The sequence below is a fragment of the Microtus oregoni genome, unplaced genomic scaffold, assembly GCF_018167655.1.
Source record: "Microtus oregoni isolate MIOR12 unplaced genomic scaffold, Mior012 000012F_ref0000307, whole genome shotgun sequence".
In the NCBI taxonomy this organism is placed as follows: domain Eukaryota; kingdom Metazoa; phylum Chordata; class Mammalia; order Rodentia; family Cricetidae; genus Microtus; species Microtus oregoni.
In genome coordinates, this window is record NW_024543071.1 from 51614790 (window position 1) to 51624874 (window position 10085).

At 52.4% G+C, this 10085-nt stretch overlaps 1 long non-coding RNA gene across 1 annotated transcript; it reads left to right on the forward strand.

Annotated features, from left to right (window-relative positions):
* The first annotated feature begins 6756 nt into the window (after positions 1-6756).
* On the forward strand, positions 6757-9748 carry LOC121454634. Its single transcript, XR_005975291.1, has 2 exons — positions 6757-7281; positions 7398-9748. It is a non-coding gene; the product is annotated as an uncharacterized LOC121454634 (long non-coding RNA).
* Positions 9749-10085: the final 337 nt, after the last annotated feature.

A 10085-nucleotide genomic window follows, 5' to 3' on the forward strand; every position in this document is an offset into this window, starting at 1 on the left:
CAAGAGCTAGTTCCAGGACAGGCTCCAAAACCACAGAGAAACCCTGTCTCGAAAAACCAAAAACGAAAAATGAAAAAAAGGAAAAACGAAAAATAAAAAAAGAAAGAAAAGAAAAGTTGGGAAGAGGAGGGCAGAGGTGATCCCCCCCCCAGTGCCTTGAAGAAAGCCTACAACCAAGTTGTCCAAGGGGGTATCAGTTAACGTGTTTTTTTTGTTTTTTTTTTGGGTTTTTCAAGACAGGGTTTCTCTGTGGTTTTGGAGCCTGTCCTGGAACTAGCTCTTGTAGACCAGGCTGGTCTCGAACTCACAGAGATCCGCCTGCCTCTGCCTCCCAAGTGCTGGGATTAAAGGCGCGTGCCACCACCGCCCGGCTGTTGTTTTGTTTTTTGCTTGTTTGTTTTGTTTCTCTGTAGCTTTGGAGCCTGTCCTGGAACTAGCTCATGTAGATCAGGCTGGCCTCGAACTCACAGAGATCTGCCTGCCTCTGCCTCCCAAGTGCTGAGATTAAGGTCTATCAGTTAACTTTTTAGAGGAAGTGGGTGGAGGTGGGATACAGATCACCAGGAAAACACAGGGTACCACTGACAAATGAGGTAGCCGCATCCAACACAGGACACATAGGTAGAGACACCAGAACAGACCAGTGACCAACATAGGACACATAGGTAGAGACACCAGAACAGACCAGTGACCAACACAGGACACATAGAGACACCAGAACAGACCAGTGACCAACACAGGACACATAGGTGGAGAAACCAGAACAGACCAGTGACCAACACAGGACACATAGGTAGAGACACCAAAACAGACCAGTGACCAACACAGGACACATAGGTGGAGATACCAGAACAGACCAGTGACCAACACAGGACACATAGGTAGAGACACCAAAACAGACCAGTGACCAACACAGGACACAGAGAGATACCAGAACAGACCACTGGCCAACACAGGACACATAGAGATACCAGAAAAGACCAGTGGCCAACACAGGACACATAGGTAGAGATACCAGAAAAAGACTTGTGGCCAACACAGGCTTCCAAGGACATCTGTCCCTCCCCAAGCTCAGCTCAAGGTAAGTGAAACAGAGGGATGACAAGGAAAGCCTGGCTTTGACCTGGAACAAAGCATAAGCCTGGACCCAAGGGAAGAGGCGATTTCAGGACAGATTCCCACTGCCTATCCTTGTTTCTGGCTGGGAAGCCCTTCAGAAGTCCTTCCACCCTGTCCAAACCCATCCACGTTTCAGAGGACACAGGTGGGTAACCCAGATACATCCAGAATTGAGATACAGGGCTGAGCCTGGGTCTCACAGGTTCCGCTTTTAGCAGCAAGTCCGCTCAGTGCCAACGGATGGATGAACCCTTTTTTTCTGCCCTCAGAGGAACAGCAGGCTCAGCTGTGACCAGCAGAGGGCGGCTGAGCTCTCCCTTTCTCTCTGCTGGGCCGCAGGCATCATGAGCCAGCATTTCTGGCTTAGGCCAGTCCAAGTGGCCTGCAACAGCACTGTGCCTCCAGGTACAGAACCCTTACTCGAGTACACACTCACTCTAGTGTTGGGGTCTGCGAGAGGTCCCCCAAAGACTGTCAGCCACTGTGCAATCAGCAAGAACATTTTTATCATATCACATGCGTGTGGGGTGGCACACATCTCTTCAAAATGGTGACAACCTAGAAAGGAATGTGTAAGCCCCTTTTAAGCACAGCTACAAGAATTTTAAAAGCAGTGTGACCGTTATACTTAGGATTGGCTTACACGAGTGCCAATCATATTAGCACATTTCTAACTGGACAGGGCTAGCAGAGGTGGGCCAAGGCTATGGCTTTTCCATTCTTGGGCAAATCTGGACAAGTCCTTACTTGTTATCACGTGTGTGTGTGTGTGTGTGTGTGTGTGTGTGTGTGTGATGGAGCTTCGCCCAGGCCTAGTAAGTTTAAGAACCGAGGCCTAGTTCTTAACTGAGTTATTAGGGGCCTGCCATGATTTTTGCCTGGCCCTCTCTAGAACCCAGGCATCCACAACCCCAGCATCCAGGACCTTGCAATGGATTCTGCTCTGGAACCTGCTTGCTTTTCTGTACAATGAGAACTCAGTCAAATATGTAAAGCCAATAGGACTGTTTGGGGAAATCCAGAGGTGAGCAGACCCCGGGGATAATCACCTACCCTATGCTCCACCCCGTTCCCACAGGAGCTGCTGGCTCAGGTCACTGCCCACCCACCCACTCCTCACCTTCCAGTTTCCCGGCCTCAGCCCTGTAAGTCAGGAGGCCTCTCCACGCCCCAGCCCTGATCACTCAGCCCCGCTCACTGAGCCCTCCAGCTGTTTCACTTCTTACTAAGGCCAGGGGTCAAATGGAGGGCCTTGTGAATCCTGGTAGGCATTCTACTACTGAGAAATTCCCTTGATCCCAAATTTAAATTATTTTACATAAATATGATTTACAATAGACTAAAGTCCCAACGCTAGGACGTCTCTGTCTCCTCACCTGCCATTTGGGAGGTGGTGTCAGTGAGGACAACTGACAGCCTCCGCCAGTGACTACAGGCCTCCTATACATCTCAAGATGAGCAGAAGGATTTTCTCTGCCTGCTGTGCAGCTGGTGGAAGCCCTGGCTCTGAGACTGTTCACGGGTGACACTCAGACCAAAGCAGGGTTGCAGAAGGCTCACGGACAGTCTAGTGTACCTGTGTCTGTGCCTGTGGTCCCTATGGTAGCAAGCACATCCTGGGCTGAGACCATTCCCATCTTAGAGTGACCTGCGGCACGCAGCTGGTCCAGGAGAAGGAGGAAGGAAGGGCGAGACAGCAGATGGCCCCAGAGGAACTTACTGCCAGGGTTTATGGGGTGTGGACTTGGGGAGGAGGCTGGGAGAGGGTACACAAGGCAAACTGAGGAACCTAAGAAAGCCAGGAGGTAAACACTGGAGGGCCATGGAGGGTGGGGGAAGTTACTGGAGGCCCAGGGTACAAAGCCTATGGACTGGGTCCCCCGATTCCATCTGGAGGGGCTGAGAAAGGAGGACCCAGTGACAGAAAGGTAGCGGAAAAAGGCTCAGGAAGGGAGTACCAAGAGGCCTGGAGCCCAAGAACCTAGCAGGAAGCCAGGTTTAAGTGCTCGGGATTGTAGGAATGTACGTGGGACGGGCCAGGAACACAGTTCAAAGAGCTCTGAGTGTCTGGGGCTGACATCATCTAAGTTACTTTCTGCAAGTCATGGCAGGAAGCCTAGCTGAAGGCGGTGCCAACCCCCGAGGCTGGCAAGGGCTTCTGTGATGAGGAGTCCACAGAGCCCCACATGCCCAGGAAAGGCAGGGTCCCACACCTGAGCACCCTCCTGCTGTCTGAGGACCCCTTCCCTCCTTCCTGCCTTTAGATCTGAGGGGACCAAGAAAACAGGAACCAAGCAGGAGGGTCTCCCTTGCCTTGCAAACCTGAACAACAGAACCAAGAACCCAACCCCTCGACCTCCAGTGACCACTCCCTCAAATCCCTTCTGCTTACATTTGATCCTCAAAGCGCCCCTCTCCCAAAGTCACCCCAGTCTTTGAGCTCCGGACCAGCAGGGCCTGCCACATCATGGGGCTCAACTGACCTGATGTCCTTGTTTGAGTCAGTCAACAAATATTTACCAAGAGCCTCACAGGCCCCAGAGTGACCTTTAGAGAACAAACTGTGAAGTCACCCACTTGGGAACTACCTCCTGCCAGAGCTCCTGTGGGCTCAGCGATCTAGAGTACATAGGGCAGAAACCCCTCCCCCACAGGTCAAGTTCAAGGGGGACGGATTTAGAGCTAGGGCCAAGAGGCTCCCTGAGAGGTGATTTTGTGGCCCTGGCCTGCGCGAGTGGAGGATAAAGGTGGACAGGGTGACACTGGGTGAGACCTGTTTCCATAAAAACAATGTGCTTCCGGGTGTGTGGAATATGGGGGGAGCCGAGCCCGACCCCACCGCCCAGTCACACAGGAGACAGAGCCTAGGTCCTTTGCTCAGGCAGCTGCCAAGGCCAGGAGATCGGTGAGGCAGGCTTCCTGCCAGCACACGGTGACCGTGCAGTTTCCTGATCCGCAGACACGGTTCAGGGCTCCGTGTGAAAAAGCCCAGGCTGAGGAGGTCTCTGGCACCAGGAAAAGTCCAAGGGAACCGGAGGCTACAGCCCAGGAACTGAATCCCTGGAGGATGAGGGGGGGGGGGGGCGGTCGGGCAGCTGGAGTTCCGGAATACCCCTGTGGGGACAGCGGTGCTGGCCTGGCCTTTGGGGCACACCTGGAACTGCTTGGTTCTTTCCCACTAGTCCAAAACTTTTTGTAGAAAATCCCGCGTCCCTTCCCTGAGTTGTGCCTGTGTTTGCAATCAAAAGGGCTAAGCTGACTTCCGAAGAAGAAATAGGCCAGTGGGGACTGCCATAGCCTTGAGAAAGGCTTGGGTGTCACGAAAAGAACCCCTTTTTGCTCCTTCCCCTCTAACCCAGAATTCCCGTAGCTGGCTGGGAAGGCCCTTGGTAAAGCCACCCGCAGAAATAGGGCGGACTCAGCAAGGCGGGCACCACTCAACCCCACCCACAGGCTTGTTTACCACAGTCTCCAGAACAGCCTGTTTTCACCTGGGGAAATTGGCTGGCTGCTGCGGTGGCTGCCCCGCCCTTGTCCTTCTCGCAGAACCCTAGCTGTCCCACTAAGAAAGAATGGTCACAGCCCTGGCTCCCAAGGCCCCCTCACCTCTTCGAAGCCCTCAAATACATTCTCGTCCCAAGAAAAACTGTCCTTGTAGACCAGGAGCCCCTGAACCTGCCACTGCCCTTGGGGACTGGGGATAGTCGCTGGACCTCTCCTGTTTATTTGTGGCCAAGCAACCGGGCGTTTATAACCCTGGTTTGTGACACCAATTAGTCCTAGGCTACACATTCAAAAATAAGTCTTAAAGATTGTTCCTGGGATGGAGTGTGTGAGGGACATTTAGAGACCAGAGGTAAAGAAGGCATCGTGGGCTCTGGAAATGGCTGAACAAATCACCTCAGAGACAGAAAGAGCTGTCCCACAGCCTGGGCCTGCAAAGCCGCGGGGAAGCCTCTCCCACTGGTTTCCAACCGCCTCCCAGCTTTCTAGAACACTTTGTCAAGCAACTCCCTGTTCTTTAAGGCAGTCGCCACCCCCCATCACCCACGCCTGGAAATGCTGCCAGGATGAAGCAGAGGAGACAAAGGCAGACATGGTGGGAAAGTTGCAGCACTGGAAAGGTTGAGGCAGGAGGATTGTTGTGATTTCCAGGCTAGTATAGGCAACAATGTCTGAAATTAAGAAAAAAGGGGGGGAATAAATCAATAAAAGACTGATAGGAAAGTCCTTGGGGAAGGGCTCTGGTGGCGCGGAGCAGGCTCAGCAGGCCCAGGAGACGTTACAAGCCAGCACTTGCCACATAATCTCCCTCTGTGCTGCTGGTCATGTGAGGGTCACAGGTTTTCCGGGAACAGGGAGTGCAGTCTAGGCCCAGCCACGCCGGCGGATTCCATCTGCCGGAGGCAGAACATTCTCCGCCCTGGTTTTCCAGCCTGTTGTCACAGGGTGGTTTTGTTTGTAGCGTGGGTGGTGAGCCTGGGAGGAGACTTCCGGGCAGTTATTCTGCCAACTGCCTTTTTTTTTTCGGTTTACTTGAATTGTCCTTCCAGTTTTTTTTTGGGGGGGGGGGGGAGTAGGGGACACCAGAGCCGAGGAGATGGCTCAGGCTGTGTCAGGTGCCCCTCACTGGCACGGGAGGTGACAATTCCCTTTTTCAAAAGCCTCACTAAACCCCCATCTCTCCCTGCTCAGCTTTGGGAAAGGCGCTAAGGTTTGCGGGCAAGGTCTGCTTTTGAACCTGGGCTGGGCCCCACCCCAAGTGGACAACCAGCCTGCACCCACTGTGGTCTTCAAACCCACTGCCTGGACTCCACCACAGGCCATAAACTGTCGCAGAATGCAGCTTAAAAAATAATTTTTCTCACCATCCCACACCCAAAGGAAGATGATTTGCGGAATGTCCTGCAATCAGACACATTATAAACACACGCTCATTCTGTGTGTGTTCCGTACAAAACCCCTGCTTTTACCGCAGCTCGCAACCTCCTTTCCCTCCCCCCCATACAATTACTACCTCAGAGGCAAATTAAGCACCCAACCTAGCTGCTGGGCTAGTTCCTCCTCCCACCCCCCACTCCCGCCCTGCTGGCGCCTGCGCTGACGTCACCGTCACCGGCTGAGCAAGAGGTGACAACGCCCGAGGAGTCACGCGCCCAGGCCCCGCCCCGTCCCCACGCCACCGCAGAGATCCCTCCGCCACCCAGTGGAATTTTCCAGGCACTCTGCCGGATCTTCTTTCGGGCCTCTGCGGGGCGTGGTGACCTGAGGTGACCTGTATTTTTCCTTCTGCCCTGCCAGCCAGTGTGGCCCCCGCCTATGCGACCCTCTGGCAGCAGTCAGGCCTGCCTTGGGGTGGGCAGCAAAGGAGACCTGTCCCTGATGCAGTCCCCTCCCGAATATCTTCACACACGTCCTCCATCCCGTGACGCACTGCTCAGGAAAGGATCATGGAACAATCAGAGGGAGTGGCCGTCGATGGAGGCCATGACCCGCCCCTCGTGGGCTCCTCTGACTAGGTGTGGGGGGGGGGACTTTTTTTTTTAAGTGTCCGTGGAGGAATCGTTCCGTTGAGCAATGACCGGGTAACGCGACCCAAGGCTATAAAAGCAAAAGTTGTGGCCCTCGTCAGCAGGAGTTAGTGACAAGGAGGGCTGCCATCTGGTCTTAGCAGCGGGGAGGAAGTGGCTAGTTCAGGGCTCAGATGAGAGAGATGGCAGAGCTAGAGGCAGACACTAGCATGGGGGTGGGAGAAGGAAAATTTACCATTAAAGAGACTAGATTTGGGGACAGTGGTTGTGTGGACGGCAGCTTCCAAAGCGCCTTCAACAATCCACACAGGGGCAACATCCTGCAAGACCAGACTGGCCCTGCCGTCTGTAGCAGTGGGGGAACCTGATCTCCAGGAGGTCACAACTCTCACAGGGGCCTACATGGACCCAGTGTTCTAGCTCTAGTGGCAGAGCAGGAGATGTAGACAGGTGGACTCGGGCCCTTGAGGCCCTGGATCTCCTGAAGATAGGCGTGGGGGTCAGCTTTGAACTTGACAATGGCAGCAGACCCTTTTTTTCCAGATAGGGGTTGTGAACCCGCCTGGGGATGAGGCCCGTCCTCTGGACCGTGGACTCAGCTTCACGGGGCTGAGAGTTCTGGCTCCGGGTGGTATGTAATTTGGGCTTGGCCTCATAGCACCTAGTTCTGGGTGCGAGGGGTGGCCTGAGGAGTTGTTTTTAAGATCTGTTAGGTGGGGCAACGTTGACCACAGCTTTATCTTTCAGGTGGCAGTTTCCCTCTGGACTTTCCCTAGGTTCCCTGGCTCTCTCTTCTGTGAACTCCCTCCTTCCCTTCTCCCTCTAACTCTGAGGTTACAGGTTCCCTTAACCTTGTCTCTCGGTCATCTGGTAAGCCTGGGGAAGGTAGTGAGTCGGTGTTGGCGACTTGGACTCGGTATTTTGGTACTACTGGGGAAAGTGGAGGACACCCTGACTTGGGAGGGGAGGATGGGATCACAGCCATGGTTTTGGTCACCCAAATGAATGCCTCACGGACGTGGTTTATTACTGTAGTGTTCATCATGGCAAGCAGATGGCACCAGGAGAAATGGAACCCCTGCAGTGCAGGAGGGCAGACCCTGGAGGAGACAGCGACCTAAGCTGATGCCCACAGTGAATTCCAGAGCTTAGGAGTCCTGCACTGCCATGTGTCCAGGCCTTACTCAGGAAGTCCTGTGTTTGGAAGGCCTTCATCTTAAGTGGTTCAGCCTTTGGGGGTGGGGACAGGCAGACCCTTCCAGCTGGAGGGGCTGTCGCCTATGAATGTTCCGGATGAATGTCTTGTTCTGGGAGCATCATTCTCCGGATGCGTGAATGCCAGCCAGCACCCTCCTTCCTGGGGGTAGAGGCATTTAGCTGCTGCATCTTCTAAATCAAGGCTCCAGTCTTTAATTCTGTGCTACGAACTTGGCTTCGAGAAGATTGCTTAAGGTGTAGAACACTTTTAACTTTGATGCCCTCAACGCGTCCAGGTGCCTTGTAGATGGTGTTTGCAGGAGGAGCCCGGTGACCCCGCCCACCTTCCCTGCTTCTGCAGCCTGTGAACCTCTGCATTGGTCAGAGGCCTTCTTAAGTGTGATAAACTTTGGGTATTGGGGAAAGCTGTTCAATTTCGAATGGAAGAGTATTAGCTGATTATTAAAACGAATGGGGGTGTCGTGTTTAAAGAGTATGGGAGGGTACAAGTTGGCTGCAAGTTCTGTTGGGATATGTATATGGCATGTCTACTTTGGGCATTGGGATGGCATCTGGGAATATATTCTGTGGGTTTGGTTTTGGTACTGGGTGATAAGCAGGTGCTACCTACTGAGTGGCAACTGTTATTGCTCCTTTTCATTTCTGACTTGGGGCCTGGCAGTCTACACCAGGCTGGCCTTGGCTCTCAACACCGCTGGGATTAGGGGTGTCATCTAAAACTTTCAGCCGAGCTTTTTAAAGTTTTACTGGATCAGGCAGGCTTCAGAGGTGGGATTGCTGGAGGGAGCAGGACTCAGCTTGGCATTGGTGTCTTGGCCAGAAGCTTGGTGAGGGATTGGGGTGCTAGCAAGGGATGTGGCTTGATGGGAGTGATGACTGGGGAACCATAGCTCACACTGAAAGTCGCTGGTAAATCCTTACTGTGGGTGAATTGAGGGGCAGTAACGGTTGCTTGGAAAATATCAGAATCAGGAGGAAAAGCAAAATTGATTTGCTCTGCTGTTGAGTGGAAGATGGTATCAAACTCAAGAATGCCCAAGCACATGCCAGCCTGTGGAGAGGGTTTGTGAATTCCTACATTGTGGGCTCTTAAAGGCATTGGCCTTTGTGCTGGAGGTTGACAGATTCTGCTGGGTTTATGATTCAAATCCTTTCATACTGTGTGGTTAAATTCTAATGCTATTATATCTAAAGGATTTAATTTGCAAGTCATGCCTTATACAACACTAAAGGAATTTAATTTGCAAGTCATGCCTTATACAACACTACAGGAATTTAATGTGCAATCCATGCCTTATGAAACATACTGAATTTCTGGGAGTGGCCAGGAGACAACAGGTGTTGCTTACTTGACTAACAAATCAGTCATTGTGACAGGGAACATGGGCTTGCACGTGCTGTGAAATTACTGTGACATTTGGTAGGAAATTTGATCTGCGTATCTTTGCCAAGGCTGCGATGAAAACATGGTGTGTTTAGCTTGAATGGTGTTCCCAGCCATCCTGAGCAGAGGGGAAACTGTAACTGTCAAATGAGTTTGGGGAAATAAAGGTCAAACTGGGGGTTGCAAGGGACGTCTTACTTAGATAATGGTCTGTACACATTGAAAACCTGGGTGTAAAGTGGCAGTGTGGCTTTTTGTGTTGTCTTTTCCCAATCCTGTTACCTCGGGACTGTCTTCGGGTTGGTTATTTGTGTGCTGCGTTTTATTTGTGTTTTAAAGTCATGGTGTGACCAGGGAATGACACTGGGACAGCAGAGTGTTGGTCACCTTGGAATGGGAAATGGGGGAGCTGTAGCGGCGGTCACAGCACCTCTTTGTTCTAATCATCTTTCTCCTTTCCAGCAAAATAAAGGTTTGAGATTGAAACACCTTAGAATCCTTGTGTCACTGTTACATTCTCGACCTCTGTTGCTCTGCATAACGAAGTTTCTGTCTGCACAGAGTTCCAGGCCTAGACTTAGAGCTCTGTGATGGAGCCAGGGAGAACAGGTCACCTTCCCCCTGGGAGAACTGGTCTGAGCAGCCTGCCAGCTGGGAGGGAGGGGCTGCTCACTGTTGGGCACTGGTAAGGGAGTGTTCTGAACACGATCCAGAGCATTTCCAGGTTGTATTTTAAAAGGTATTTCACATCTTCACTCTTGGAAGCTGGTGTGGGCTTGATTTGGGCAGTTTATAAATCCCATCTGCCTGGGGAGTTGGACTTCATTTATCTT